Genomic DNA, 16,956 nt, shown 5'->3' on the forward strand with positions numbered 1-16,956 from the left:
CACAAATTTTTCAAAACCCCATCCATTATCCATAATCCATTTTCTACAATCCCATTTCATTAGTCCAATCCTGTACAAATCCTTACCTCCAGAGCTTATCCATTTGATCTCCCTAATTGTTGTTATCAACATCTATGAGCATACCTCAAAGTTCAATGAAATACTGAGGGATACCATCCATGGAACTATATTCTTGAGTCCTCCCTTCCTCCTTCACACATCCACTATCTTCCATATCCACTCATCCTCATCCTTATCCATCCAAACTATTCCAAAAATTTAAAAATTGAAAAAAAAAATACAAAAAAGAAAAAAAAAATAATCAGAAAAATTAAAGAAAAATCATTTCATCCAATGGTGAAAACCACTTCTTGTGGTGCCCTAGTTAATTACCATGATGAAAACTTGGCAAACAAGTGTCATGTGTAATACCCTCATCCTCTTTCACTCTACACTTGGGGGCAAGCTTCATCCATGAAATCAACCCATCTATTTGCATCCTATCTCAGTCCATCCTCCTTTCCTATCTTTGATATTGATTATCCTATCCATATCCACCATCTCATATCCCTCATCCTATCCAAATGCAATCCAACATTCTTATCTTTGGTCTTGATCATATAGAGGAAAAACAATGTATATGCATGCATTCTTTGGAGCATACAAGCCTTTAATCCTCTGCCATCCATATCCATTACACATTATCCGTCCATCTTATACATTATTATCCACCATCCTTCCTATCCTTCATTCCACTATCCTTAGTGGGCCATTTTTTCTCCTATGTAGCGTAGTCCTTGGGTCTCCATCACCCTACCCTCCATCTCTTTATTCCTCCATATCCTATCCATATCTATCCACTCAATCCATTTATCCAAGAAATATCTCCCCCCCATTCATTCATCCTTTTACCAATCCTTGGTTTTCCCTTGTCATTGGTTTCAGTCAATCAAATCCTATCCACAAATCCACCCCATCCTATCCAATTATATTTTCAATCCAATCCTATCTCATCCAATCATATTCTCTATCTCTTCCAATTCAATCATTAATCCCATCCCCAATCCAATCTTATTCAATCATCCATCCCCTTTTTTTCATCCTATCTAATCATTTATCCTTCTTGCAATCCTATCCAATCCATCAAACTGAGCTTTTCCCATCTACCTGATCTCACATTGACTTGTGCCTAATCCAAGCACCCATCTATACTGTGCTAATCCAATCCAAGAAACAATCCTCTCATCTGCATACCTCACACATCCAACTTGTCTTTTGTCATCCATAAATCTATCCACACCCTAACCATTGGGATGAGTCCTTCCCATGTCTAGCAGTTCATCCAAATTCATCACTTGCCCATCAGGATGCATCCTTCCCTAGTTAGACAATTTATCCAAATCTATATCCTTCTCTTGGCAAGCGATGTCATTTGGTCATGTGCGTGTTGATTGCATGCTTGAGCTTTTCACTTTAATTTTCATCTTACGTCCCAGGACTATACTTGTTCAGGACTGCCTTGATCATCCTATATCTTGGTATGTCTTGGCTGGTGTATAATGGGGCATAGTTTTCATGGTATGGCATGTTTGAAGGTTTTCCTTGTATAATCCGACAACCTTGCATTAGTGTTTATCAACACTTGCATGATTGTGTGTAAGGCATTCCTATTTTTCTAAGCCTCAATCCACATCTTGGATCTTCATATCATCCCGGTTCTTATAATCAATGGTGTAGACTATCCTTGGCAATATCAAACCTAGGTTTGCTCTCTATATTTGCTCAACAAGAAATCCCATCCATTTATCATTTTTTTTTATCTCATTTCATTCACAAGACTCCAATCCATTCCTCTTTCCCTCTTCATCACTCTCATTCTTTTATCACCTAGTCTTTTAATCCATTTTGAAAGCACACCCATGTTCTTCAAACCCGTATGTCCTCTTGAGGGGGCATACAACTACTTCCTCGTCATCCTTCCTCCTCGTCATTCTTTCTCATCTTATGACTGGGGCATCATGCTACTAGTCCTTATCCTTTTCTTCCACTATGTTTTATTCTTCTTTGATATAACATCACTTCATGACACTATATCAAAGAGGGAAAAATTGTAGACACCTAAAATTAATTAAATCAATATTTAATCAATTTAAGCCTGTCAACATAATTAATCGAATTAATTGTTTCATCCTTATTCTTCTCAGTTTTAATTAAATCTAACTTAATTAATCCTCACTATTGTCTAATAATTAATTTATCAAATAAATAAATTTATCAAATTCTTCTAAAGCCCCTGGCAATAATTATTTCCTCTAAACCCACTCAGTTAATTAATTTTAATTAATTAACCTATTCATGTGATTCCTACAAATCACTTTTCCTAATCCCACTCAGCCTAATTAATCCTTCTAGAATCTCTCACAATCATGCTTATCATTATCCTTCAATTTTATATTCCCACTCATGTCACATCAACATTGGGCTTCTCAAAGAAATTCAAATTTCATTGAATCCCTCAATGCATCCTTATTTTGGAAGTTTTAATTCCCCATTTTGAAATTCAAATTTTCTTTCCCCCCTCTTCTCAATGAATTTTATATTCCTGTTTATTTTCCCAAGGCACCCTTGATCCATGCCTTCCATCTTAAATCAATCTTGACCCTCCATAAGAAAATCAATCTTGGCCCTTTATTGGCCTCCTCCAATCTATAAGTTGGATGATCATTTCCTCACAAACGATCCACTTCTGATAGCATCCTCATGCTGTCCATTTCTCTTCTATCTTCCTCCTATCATATCCTCATAATATTTCAATCATCTAATCCAATTCATCTCATCTATCCTCATCATTCAAATCCAATCCAAACCTATCTTGGTGAGCACTTGGAGAGAATTCCACACACCCATCAAGGACCAATCCACTCAAGTGAGGAAGGGGTGCATTCTTCACTTCACCGGGGTCCAATCCAAAGGAGAAGGCAAGATAACAAGGTATAAATGGTTTATTACATGTTTGAATGTCTCATTTGAATACTAACCATCTAAACTTGCATTTGCACATTTTCCCCTCTTCAGGAGATTTTTAGGTTTTCTCATCTATCCAAGATCATCTTTGCTAAACTACTAACTCTATTTTTTGCAGCACGCTTGCCAAAGACACTTTTTTTCCACTAATTTAGATTTTTTTTCTTTTATTTAGAGTAGAAAACATATATTTGTGGGATTAAAAAAAACCTTTGTTTTCTATGTTTTGTACACTTGCACGTTTGTAGGGTGGACCCACCATCACACCTATTATCCTCTCCCCTTGCCTTCGTGGACCTTGGGTGATGAGAAAGGTGATTGACAACACCGATATTTTATTTTTGTAGTGAGGGGTATCTTTGATTGGGGATTGTAGAGGAGGGGATTTGTCACCTCCAAGATGATGAATCTCAGAGGACAGATCGATCCACCACTACCTCACTCAAACTAGCACTAAGGTGAGTCAGGGGATAAAAGTAATAGAGTTAAACAATTAACCGCAATTCAAGGCTCTCGAACGACTCTGTTGAGCCTGTGTCCAAAGGATGAACGCACAGGTCTGGGATACCAACACAACACGCTGTTGTCCTATACGAATGAGGTACAAAGTTCATCCAAAAAGTTCCAAGTGCGATTATAATGCAATAAAATATAAAAAATAATGAAGCTAAGCTAGTAAATGCGATATACAAAATAAGCAAGATAAAATGGAAGGAGAAAATGGAAGAGAATAGACAAACAATAGGTCCACACTATGAAGCCTCCAGACAAATAAATATTCTCTAATGCACCCTACACACAAGCCAGAAAGGAAATATGTTTGGGGCTACTTGGGGACTTGCCTCAGTGAGATAGATTGATAGAATAAAAGATAAATACAAGATACCATAAATAATAAATGATAAATGATAGAAGAGGGTTGTGATAAATCCCAAGATACCCAAAGACAGGACAAATAGATAGATATTACCAAAGAGGCTTCAAAAAGTCAAGAGAGTTGTAAAATAATACGGTGAGAGCTTGAGAGTGCTGTGAGAGCCAAGAACCAAGAGAAATTGCTTGGAGAATCCAGAGAGCTTGAATGGAGAGAAAATATAGATTTAAAATGAGAGAAGTGGAGGGAAAATAAGGTTGGCGATTCATTTGAAAGGTTCGGAGTTGTTTCCATTGACATGCATAAGTGACAAGTGGAAAGGCATTCTCAGAACTGACATTTTAATGTTAAGATGTCATGGGACAAATGTGCGGTGCACAAACGTCTACGTAGTGCGCTAGTGTCTAAATGAATCATGCTCAAAAATAGTAGGAGACAAGGGAGACACACAACTAACAACAAATAGAAGCTGAAGGATAGCTACTAAAAGGGGGTCTTGAGCATCCTGAGAGGGAAGAACCTACTCAAGGGCTAAATTGAGCCTACTCAAGTGCTAGGGGAATGGACACCAAAGTGGTTATAAAAGATGTAGGTCTAATTACAAAGGGGTGTGGAATTTTTGACAATACAGGGATTTCATCACCCCACAAGGGTCTTTTGAATTGGGACACATTGGGGATATCATCCCTCTCGATGTAATCTTGAGTGGTGTGTTTTTGAGCCGCTATACAAAAACTTGGTCAAACGATCAGAGTGATGAGTGAATTTAACGTATGTGGATTCCTTCTTGCACTTATAATCTCAGTTAGAGCCTTAAGTGACTTGCTTCATGGATTCATTGTTAGACTGGACCCATCAGAAAATAACTAATAACCTTGTTGTAGTGGCCTGAATCCCACATTTTATGGTGCAAGGAGTGTGGATTGTACCTTGAAGTATCCTCTCATGTACCCACTCAAGATGAGATAGGAATCCCTCGGTAAAAAGATCTTCGGTTCTTTGGGGTAAGTGAGTGATGTGGAGTGGAGCTAGTGCTACCAGAATCTCTATCTGTCCACTTGTTTGAGGTATCTCTTTATGCAAGAGGCCCCATTGAATGGTTTCCAATTTCTAGCCTAAGCTGTATGTTTTCATAATGTTTTCAAAGTGTCTTCATTTGTGCAAAACCAGTGAAATTTTGTTTGGGCTAATTTAGGTCCCTTCACTCTCACACTTGCTATAAAGCGTTATCCTTGACCAATGTATTTGTTCATATTTAATTTCTTTTGCCAAGAGTAGATAAAGTCCAAAACATTTCCAAGTTTCATTTATCCAACGTTTAACCAATTCTGACTCATGCACCACAAAACCAAGTAGCTTAAGCATCCAAAAAAGTCCATCTATCACCAATTCAAGAAGAAGAAGCATAGTTACAAACAAATCCTCAAGTGTTGAAAATTATTTTACATCATCCGCAAACTCTTGTTGAAACATATAACCTTTTTGCATCGTTTCCATGTGTTAGTCCCAACCGGTGCTGAGAGGGGAGGGGTGAATCAACACTTAATCAAAATTTCACAATTTAAGTTTTATCTTAAATCTTTATTCATCTAAGATCCAACAATATACTTAACCATTGAAGTAAAATATGCAAGCATGAAATGTTGACAGTGACACCAAGGATTTATCTCATGGAAACCCAATAGAGAGAAAACCACGGTGTGAGTAGGAACTCACAAAGTTTGCACTCTTCTGGAATACGCCCGATTAAGAGTCATCCCTGTTAGGAGATTACAAAGACACTGTTAGGTGCCACCCAGTTAAGGGATTTGATCAAGTCCGATTAGTGCCTTTACCCTGTTAAATGTAGCCTGGTGAAAGGACTTAGAACATCAGTTAAGATGTTACCCAGTTAAAGGATTTTACAATAGGGACCTATTAAAGTCCACCCAGTTAAGAGATTTATGTTGCAGTTATTAGAAAGCAACAGATGGATGATTTGCTGAATTAGCTACTAATAGCTTGATCAGATATCAATATGCATTCCACTCAATACACACCGGTTGTTTCTTCTGTACACAACACCAGTTTTCCTTCTTACACCTTCGGCTATTCACTCAGCTAGTCACCTATCCCTTGACATTGCACTCTATCAATCCTCTAACCTTTGGCTTTACACTCTATCGGTCTTTTGTCCTTCGGCTCTGCACTTAGGCAGTCCTCTGTCCTTCGGCTTTGCACTTAGCCAGTTCTCTATCTAGTCAACTCTGCACTTAGTCGATCTACCTCACAGACCTTTGGCTCTGCACTTTGCCGGTCCTCTGTCCTTCAGCTTTGCACTTAGCAGGTCCTCTATCCTTCGGCTCCGCACATAGCCGGTTCTCTGTCTATCGACTCTGCACTTAGTTGATCTACCTCACACACACACACTGAACTATGCTAACACTTCTTATCACTTCCTCTCACTCTGCTCTTCACCTTGGATCGCCTTCAACAAGATTTCCTTATTTCATTGTTCATGATCAAAAAATTTCAAAAAGAGCTTTATAACTCTTTATATATTTTTTGTCGATACCTATAGGCATGCCCTCAATCAGATCAATCAAGGATTTCAAAAGATTTCAAATTCAAACTCTTTCGCTTTTTCTCTATGTGCCTTCAGCAATTCAGCCAAGTGTTCAACCAGTTCTGCCACTGAATCTCCCAAGGATAGAAACCTCTGAATCATGTTCAGTCAAATAAATGCGAACTAGAGAATCCACATGTAATCATGCTTGATTGCATGATAACTGAAAGTTAACTTTACCAATAAATGACTTGGTGTAGACACAAGCTTACCAACGTATTCTTTGCCACCATAACTAAATGGCCAAACATTGCTTCGAGATTTATGGTGATCGTCTGTCTTCCTTCTATCATACCGGTGTACCGGTATGTAATTGCACTTCTTACTTTACCGGTTCATTCTTTGGCTGCCAGTTTTTGGTGCTAGCATCATGTCTCTCCCCTGTTTGCCAGTGAGTTATTGGTTGGTTGGAGAAAACAAGTTTCCTTGCCTAAGTCACCTTTTTGTTGGTATTATGGATGTGTTGCATTAGTTTTGTCATTGATGTCAACACTTATCCTTTTGGAGATATTTGGTTATGTTGAACCGACACATTATGTTCATCGACAAGTTCAGTGACTTATGCATAGTCACCGGTATATTGTTCACCCGAAGGTTATATTGTTCACTGACACTGAGGATGACTTGTTATCATCTGGACATCACTTGGTTATGTTGAAGATATGGTTTTGATACTTGGTTTTGGTATTATGTTAATTGGTTTAATCGGGTTGACATATTTGCTGGTACCGATAAATTGGTCTAGGTTATAAACCGACATGCATTATCTATTCCAGATCAGCACGACGCATTATGGAGATTATTTATTGATTGGATATTATTGTAAATGTATTGAGCTGACATGATGCATCCCATCTTGACCTATTTGTAATTGATTTAATTGTAATATTTTTAGTGAGCCGACCTACACATTTGGTCTTAGGTTTTGGTATATATGAAAGATCTCAATTGATGAGATAGAAGTAGTAGCAGAGGAGGTAATGTAACAGTACATGGTATATGGTATTATAACATGGTATGTGCGAATATTGAAGATCATATGAGCAGACCATAGAGAAGGTTCATGGAAGGTTTGAAGGTGATTATCAAAGCTTAACCGATATTGAATCCAACATTGGAGATGCTACTTTGAGTAGTACATTATCATTGAATTTAACCATCCAATTGTAGTCAGTGTGACTCCTATTTTGTGATTGAGCAGTGAGCTCTAGGCGGTTGACCTTTCTGCATGTGCAAACCCCATTTGTATACACATACTATCTGTAGTAGTATCATCTGATTGTGGGTAAGTTTTCCCACTGTAGTTTTTCCCCTCAAAGGGTTTCCATGTACAAATCTCTGTGTTATGTGTTGTGGATGTTGTTTCTCTTTTTGTTTTATGCATTAAGCTTCACTGGTATTAATACTAACTGCTAATCTGTCAACTGACATTAAGTTTGGTTTACCGGTATTATGCATCAAAGTTGATTAAATTTTATGTGGGTTGAAATTAATAGACAACTGATTCACCTCCACCTCTTAGTTTCCTCCCCGGTCCTAATAATTGGTATCAGAGCTAAGTCCTCTTTTTGCAGAAGTTTAACAGCTTGAGGAGATTCTATGGCAACAAAATTTTTCAAGAAGGACAGTCTGAAAATTGATGGAACTAACTATGGTATATGGAAGATCATAATGGAGACTCATCTGAATTGTATTGGAAGAGACATATGGGATATTACAAAGAATGGCTATGTTGGTCCTACACCGAATCAACCTAATCCACCAACATTGGGTAAAGATCAAGAAAATGATTGCAAAGCAAGAGAAGCACTTTTGAGCGTATTATCAGATCAACAAATCATGGGATTATCAGACCGATCTACTGCTAAAGCTATTTTGGATAAATTAGAGACATTGAATGAAGGAGATACCATTGTCAAAATTGCAAAACTGGAATGCTTTCGGGTCAGGTATGAAAATCTAAAAATGGAAGAAGATGAAAGAATTTTTGCTTTTATGGAAAGGGTTAATGAAATTGTTTTGGGAATACAATGTTGTGGAGGATCCTTACGTGAAGATGAAATTGTTTCTAAAGTGTTAAGATATTTTCCACCGACATACAAAATGAAAGTAACTGCTATTAATGAGTTGAGAACAATGCATAATACATCAGTATCTAGAGATACCTTGGTTGGAAAACTTTCAACATTTGAGCTTGAGGAATTTGGTCCTATTGCTACAATTAAAATAGATTTGGCCTTCAAAGCATCATCATCTAGAGCATCATCATCATCATCATCATCATCATCATCATCATCATCAGACAAGTCTGATTGGAAAGCACTTTATGCAAGAGAACTTGAAGATATCAGAAGGGAAAATGAAGAATTGGAAGAACTTGAAGCACTATTTGCAAGGAAAATGCCTAAAGGTCCTATTGGAAGTAAGTATGAAGGTAAAGAACCATTTAAATGGTTTAATTGCAATAAAGTTGGTCATATGGAATCTAGATGTCCTGATAGACATGCAAGATTGAGAGAAGAAGCTAAAAGAACATATAAACCTAACCCTGAATATCAGAGATACAGGTTTAAGAAGAACAAAGATAAATCATGTTACTATGTTGATGAAGGAGTTACTGATGATTCTGATGAGGAACTGACAGACAATGGATGGGCTTTTGTTGCAATAAAAGAAGATCAACTGACACCTACTATTCCACCGGTAGAGCAGGCCCTGGTAGCTACAATTGAAGAAAAAGATGAATGGATTATAGATTCTGGATGTTCACATCATATGACTGGTGATAAAAGTAAATTCTTATCTTTCCAGGAATACAATGGAGGTCTAGTAAGATTTGGGGATGATAAAGTTTGTTTGATCAAAGGAAAGGGCATTATATCTTTTGATGGTAAGCACAATATTGACAACGTTTACTATGTTGAAGGTTTTAAGCATAATCTTTTGAGTGTTGGTCAATTAGTTGAAAAGGGATTTCAGTTACAGTTCAAGAATGGTACATGCAAAATCAGGAATAGAATTGGATTGGAGATTGCAACCAGTAATCATACTAGAGGTAATATCTTTCATCTGAATAATAGTGAAAAGACATGCTTGATTGCACATATTGATGAAAGTTGGTTATGGCACAAGAGACTTTGTCATGTGAATTTTGATTGCATTGTAAAGATTAGTTCATCTAAGGTAGTAAGGGATTTACCTAAGATTGTGAAACCTCATAATTGGGTATTTAAGGAATGTCAAATGGGAAAGAAAGTTAGAACAACTTTTAAGCTTATTTCTGAGAAATCCAATAATGTTCTTGATTTGATTCATACTGAATTGTGTGATCCGACAAGAAGAAGAAGTCTACAGGGAGATAGATAATTTATGCTAATTATTGATGATTATTCTAGAATGTGCTTGGTTACTTTTCTCAGGGAGAAATCAAAAGCTTTTGGGAAATTCAACCTATTCAAGGCAATGGTAGAGAATGAAACTGATAAGAAAATCAAATGTTTAAGATCAGATCAAGGAGGAGAATTTACATCTAACGAGTTTAATACATTCTGTGAAGTGAATGAAATCAAAAGACAACTATCAGCACCTCAGACACCTCAGCAAAATGGAATTGTGGAAAGGAAGAATAGAACTATTCTGGATGCATCTAGAAGCATGATATTGGAAGCAAATCTACCTCATGTGTATTGGAGAGAAGTAGTGAATACAATGGTTTACACTTTTAATAGAGTTCACATCAAAGGTGAAACCGGTAAGACCCCTTATGAACTATGGTTTGGTAATACTCCTACTCTTAAATATTTCAGAATATTTGGAAGCAAATGTTATATTAGGAGAGATGAGTATGTTGGTAAATTTGATCCTAGAAGTGATGAAAGAATATTTCTTGGTTATTCATCTAAGAGTAAGGCATATAGATGTTTTAATAAAAGATTGCAGAAAATCATTGAGAGTGCTAATGTGAAGATAGATGAACACTTTAGAGGAAATTCAAGGTCTATAGATTTTGAACCAGTAGTTGAGATGATCATAAATGAACCAATACAGAGTGCACTGGTACAAAATGTGGATCTAGTCACACCGGAATCATCAGAGAATTCCATAGTGACTGAAGAACAACAACAAGTAAACAAACCTAGGTATGTAAGACTAAATCACTCTAAAAGCCAGATAATTGGGAATAAGTATCAAGGTGTTATAATAAGAGGAAGACTAGCAAATGAAGAAGTATGTTTAATTTCTCAAATTGAACCAACATCTGTTATTGAGGCATGTGAAGATAAACATTGGATTAAAGCAATGGAAGATGAATTAGAACAAATTGAAAAGAATAATACATGGACATTAGTTCCCCATCCTAAAGACAAAAATGTAATTGGAACTAAATGGGTATTCAGAAATAAACTTAATGAAGATGGTAATGTAATAAGAAACAAAGCAATATTAGTGTGTAAAGGATATTCACGGAAAGAGGGAATTGCTTATAATGAAACCTTTGCATCGGTAGCTAGAATTGAGGTAGTCAGATTATTTCTTGCATTTGTAGCTCACAAGAACTATAAAGTATATCAGATGGATGTAAAATGTGCATTTTTGAATGGTTTTCTTGAAGAGGAAGTTTACATTGAACAACATGATGGATTTTCATTGACAAATAATGAAGATATGGTTTATAGATTAAGGAAAGATTTGTATGGATTGAAACAAGCTCCTAGAGCTTGGTATGCTAGATTGGACAAATATCTTTTGAAGCTTGGTTACACTAAAGGTAATGCTGACAACAACTTATATTTCTCAGTGACTAATGATGACATATTGGTTATTGAATTTTTTGTTGATGATATCATTTTTGGAGGAGAAGATGGATTGTGTAAAGACTTTGCTAATAAGATGCAGGAAGAATTTGAAATGTCTATGATTGGGGACATAAAATTCTTTTTAGGATTGCTGATTTCACAGACTGATAAAGGTATATTCATATGTCAAACAAAGTACTTGAAGGAACTACTAAAGAAATTTGGTATGGAAAACTCTAAACCGGTAAGTACTCCTATGACTACAACTGATATTGACATTGAAGGATGATTTAGCTCCTGTTAATTCGACAAGATACAAATCTATGATTGGAGGTTTACTGTATTTGATGCAAACAAGACCTGATATAATGAATGCAATATGTATTGTTTCAATATTTCAGAGTAATCATAAAGAAAATCATGAATCGACGGTGAAAAGGATTTTCCAGTATCTACAAGGCACAACAAATCTTGGTTTATGGTATCCTAAAGATGAAAATTTTGATTTATGTGCATACACTGATGCAAATTGGGCAAGAGATGTAGATGACAGAAAGAGAACCACTAGCAGAACATTCTTTCTTGGTAGTAGATTGATTTCATGGTTGAGCAAGAAACAAAGTTGTACATCATTATCAATAGCAGAATCAAAATATGTTGTAGCAGCAACTAATTGTACTAAGGTATTATGGATTAAGAAAATGTTGAAGGACATAAAGGTAAAATGCAAAGAACCTATAATCATTTATTGTGATAATTCAACAACAATTGATATATCAAAGAATCCGGCATTTCACTCTAAGACTAAACATGTTTCTATCAAATATAATTTTCTAAAAGAGAATGTTGAAGCAAAAGAAGTGAGATTGGTTTATGTGAATACTAAAGAGCAGATTGCAGATATCTTTACTAAGCCATTGCCTAAGGAAACTTTTGAATATCTTAGAGAGAATCTTGGGGTAATACCCTCATTGATAGAGACTTAGACAGTTAAATATTGACATCAAACCAACATAATTAACAGAGAAACCTTTTTCCGGCTTTGATGGAGGAGAGCTACTTCTCAAGGGGAGTAGTTGGTTATAACAATTGGTTATTGTAATTGGTTATATGAGCTGGTTGTATGTTCTGGTATTTGTATTACTTTGGCATTTGATGTCAAAGGGGGAGAGATATCTATGGAAAAACTTTTTATTTAGGAAGCATTATCCTAGGGGGAGAGATTATTCATTGGTGGAGAGATTTTGATTTTTGATATTAATCTACTCTGGAGATTGTTGGTTTTTGGTTTTTGGCATTCTGTTTTGGCACTTTGATGTTTTTCCATCTCGTGTTGCAATAAATCCCAAAGGGGGAGATTTTTGGTCTTATGGATGTGTTGCATTAGTTTTGTCATTGATGTCAACACTTATCCTTCTGGAGATCTTTGGTTATGTTGAATCGTCACATTATATTCATCGACAAGTTCAGTGAGTTATGCACAGTCACCAGTATATTGTTCATTGGCAGGGTATATTGTTCATCGGCACTGAGGATGACTTGTTATCATTTGGAGATCACTTGGTTATGTCGAAGGCATGGTTTGGATACTTGGTTTTGGTATTTTGGTAATTGGTCTAATTGGGTTGACATATTTGTTGTTATCAACAAATTGGTCTAGGTTATGGATTGGAATGCATTATCTATTCCAGATCAGTACGACACATTATGGAGATGATTTATTGATTGGATATTGTTGTAAATGCATTGAGATGACATGATGCATTGCATCTTGACTTAGTGGTAATTGATTCAATTGTAATATTCTTAGTGAGCCGACCTACACATTTGGTCTTAGGTTTCGATATATATGTAAGATCTCAATTGATGAGATAGAAGTAGTAGCAGAGGAGGTAATGTAATGGTACATGGTATATGGTATTATAACATGGTATGTGTGAATATTGAAGATCATATGAGCAGACCATAGAGAAGGTTCAAGGAAGGTTTGAAGGTGATTATCAGAGCTTAACTGGTATTGAATCTAGCATTGGAGATGCTACTTTGAGTAGTACATTGTCATTGGATTTAACCATCCAATTGTAGTCAGTGTGACTCCTATTTTGTGATTGAGTAGTGAGCTCTAGGTGGTTGGCCTTTCTGCATGTGCAGACCCCATTTGTATACACATACTATCTGCATTAGTATCATCTAATTGTGGGTAAGGTTTCCCACCGTGATTTTTCCCCTTACAGGGTTTCCACGTACAAATCTTTGTGTTATGTGTTGTGGATGTTGTTTCTCTTTCTTTTTTATGCATTAAGCTTCACCGGTATTAATACTAACTGCTAATATGTCAACCAACATTAAGTTTGGTTTACTGGTATTATACATCAAGTTTGATTAAATTTTCTTTGGGTTGAAATTAATAGACAACTGATTCACCCCCCCTCTCAGTTGCCTCCCGGGTCCTAACACTTTTGTGACTTCACCACCACTAGAGTGACTGATCTTGCTAAGTGATAGATCGGTTAACTTAATTTATCTTTCCTTGAGCTGAAGGAACCTTTGGTCATTCAATACCAATGTTGTTTCCATTCACTATTTCTTACTGAACAACAACACCACTCTACCTATACCACTTCACCGGTTAGTGTCTTCACCAGTAAGTGTTGGACATCAATGACAAACCTTAGCACATATATCGGTTTTCTATATTGACCAGTTTTGTCAATGCCAACAATACAACAATCTCCCCCTTTGGCATTGATGGGAAACACTTCAAACTTTGGCTAATTAGATGCATGCTTCTTCATCTCTATAACAGTCCAGACATTTTGCCCTAAGTGAAGAATATCTCCCCCTATCAGTAATATCTGCCAATGCTCACCAATTCTCAAATACTCTAAATATATCTCCCCCTTTGACAACAATGCCAAAGAGTTTGTTCTGAACACTTAAAAGACTACTCCCCCTAACCAAAGTAGTCCACACTCATCAATCTAGTTGGTTTTATTTGAAAAACTTGAAATTATACCAGATTGACGCAGAACCCTATTTTCTTACTATACTGAATGGAGGGGCATAACCCCCAACTTACCTCTGAGATAGTCAAAGGTGTCCTTCTGCAGTGGCTTGGTGAATATATTAGCCACCTGCTCTTTTGCTGGTATGTACTCCAACACCACTTCATTTTCTTTAACTTGTTCCCTTAGATAGTGATATTTGATGGCTATATGCTTCATTTTGGAGTGCATCACCGTGTTCTTAGATATGTCAATAGCGCTGGTGTTGTCACAATGAATCACTATCGGTCCAACCACTTTTTCTTGAATTCCTTTCAGTAGTTGCTTGATCCAAACTATCTGTGTGCAGTTAATTGCAACAGCTACATACTCAGCCTCAGCCGTAGATTAAGATATACATCTTTGTTTCTTACTTGTCCAAGATACAATCCTTTCTCCAAGAAAGAATGCTCCTCCACTGGTGCTCTTCCTGTCATCATTATTTCCAGCCTAATCTGAATCAGTGAAGACATTTAGAGTAAAATCTCCTTTGTGTGGATACCAGAGACCATACTCATCAGTCCCTTTTAGGTATCTAAATATTCTTTTGACTACCATCATGTGAGTTTCTTTTGGATTTGTAGAAAATATGGCAACCAAGCCAACAACTTGTGCTATGTACAACATACTGTAATTTACCAATCATGGACCGGTAAAGTGTCTTATTCATTTCTGTAGCCTCATCATAGTTAGATAGATTGTAACCTATAACCATTGGAGTTGCAACAAGTTTGCAATCCTCCATTTCAAAAGTCTTAAGAATTTCTCTTATGTACTTAGTCTGACTGATAGAGATGCCATTCTTTAACTAAGAGACCTGTAGGCCAATAAAGAACTTAATCTCACCAATCATGGATATCTCAAACTCTTGTTGCATTTGTCCTGCAAAGCTCCTGCTCATCTCATCATCTCCCCCAAAGATGATGCCATCCACAAAGATCTCAACAATTAGGTGCTTTCCTTCAATTCCGCTCTTCAGATACATGTTACTCTGACATTTGCACTTTCCACAATCTTACCGGTCCTTTTGTTTAGACATCAGTATGCCTTTCTCTTTGTTGAGTAACATAAGAGGGTTCCCTCATCACTCTTGGGATCAAATTTTCCAGTGTACTCGTCCCTTTTGATGTAGCACCTGCTTCCAAATACTTTGAAATAGAAAACATTAGGTGAGTAACCACTCCATAATTCATAAGGAGTTTTGTTTGTCCCCTTCTTTACCTGTATCCGGTTTAGAGTGTATACAACAATTCTTATTGCTTCTCTCTAGAAGGTATGTGAAATATGCTTCCGTATTATTAGAGTTTTGGCACAATCAATGAGAGTTATGTTTCTTCTTTCAACAACTCCATTCTGCTTAGGAGTTCTGGGTGCAAACATTTGTCTCATGATTCCTCATTCCTCACAGTAGTTCATGAACTCTCCCCCTCTGTCTGATCTTAGGAACTTCAGATTCTTACTGGTTCCTCTTTCTACTCGAGCCTTAAACACTTTAAACATGTGAAAAGCTTTTGATTTTTCTTTTAAAAATATATTCCACATCATTCTTGAGAAGTCAGCCATAAATAACACAAAATAATGGTATCCATAGAAGCTTGGTTCTCATGGGACCACACAGGTATGTGTGAACTAAGTCCAACACACTTTCAGATGAGAAAGTTTTACTGCTGAAGCTGGACCCGGTCAACTTCCCTAGTTGACACTCTTTGCAAATAGCATTTTTAGGTTTTACTATGTCAGACATACCTCTTACAGATTTTGCCTTACTAATTTTAACTATGTTATCAAAATTAACATGACACAATATGCTATGCCATAACCAGTTGTCTTCTACCTTAGCCACTAGATAGTTACGTATGGTGGTGTCTAGATGAAACAAATTGCCTCTTGACTATCTACCAATGACAATTAAACTTCCAGATCTGTCATTTATTTTACATATCCCTTTATTGAACTCTAACCAATATCCTTTATTGTTAAGTTGTGCAACACTTAACAAGCTATACTTTAATCCTTCTACCCAAAAGACATCATCATTGTTTGTCTTATCATTCAAGGCTATAGACCCCTTATCTCTTATTGCACATGGGGCATCATTTCTAAACCTCACCGTTCCTCCATTGCAATCCTCCATGCTAAGGAATTTGCTTCTGTCACCGGTCATATGATGAGTCTAGCCACTGTCGATCACCCATTCTCCACACTGGTTTGTGCTACAAAATAAATGCCATATCTCCTTCCTCTATGTTGTCCTCTTTGATTACCACAAAATAATGTCATCTTCATCAAATCTCTTTGATTCTTCATCAGTGACTCCTTCTTCTGCAAGATAACATTCCTTCTTGCTGTTGTTCCTGTAACCACTGAAATTGTCCTTCTTGTCTTTATCATTGTTAGGGCATCTTGAAGCAATATGACCTATCTTATTATAAGAGAAGCACTTTAAGGGTAATTTACCTTTGTATTTACCTTTACCTCTTGGAAATCATCTTTCCAGTAGAGATTCAATTTCGTCTTGCTCCTGCTCCTCAGAGAGAACATTGTCACTCTCATGGGAATGACCGGTTTTGGTAGTAGAACTACTACTGGTTTCTTTCCTTCTCCTTGTGGGTG

The sequence above is a fragment of the Cryptomeria japonica genome, chromosome 10 (assembly GCF_030272615.1).
Source record: "Cryptomeria japonica chromosome 10, Sugi_1.0, whole genome shotgun sequence".
Taxonomy (NCBI): Eukaryota; Viridiplantae; Streptophyta; class Pinopsida; order Cupressales; family Cupressaceae; genus Cryptomeria; species Cryptomeria japonica.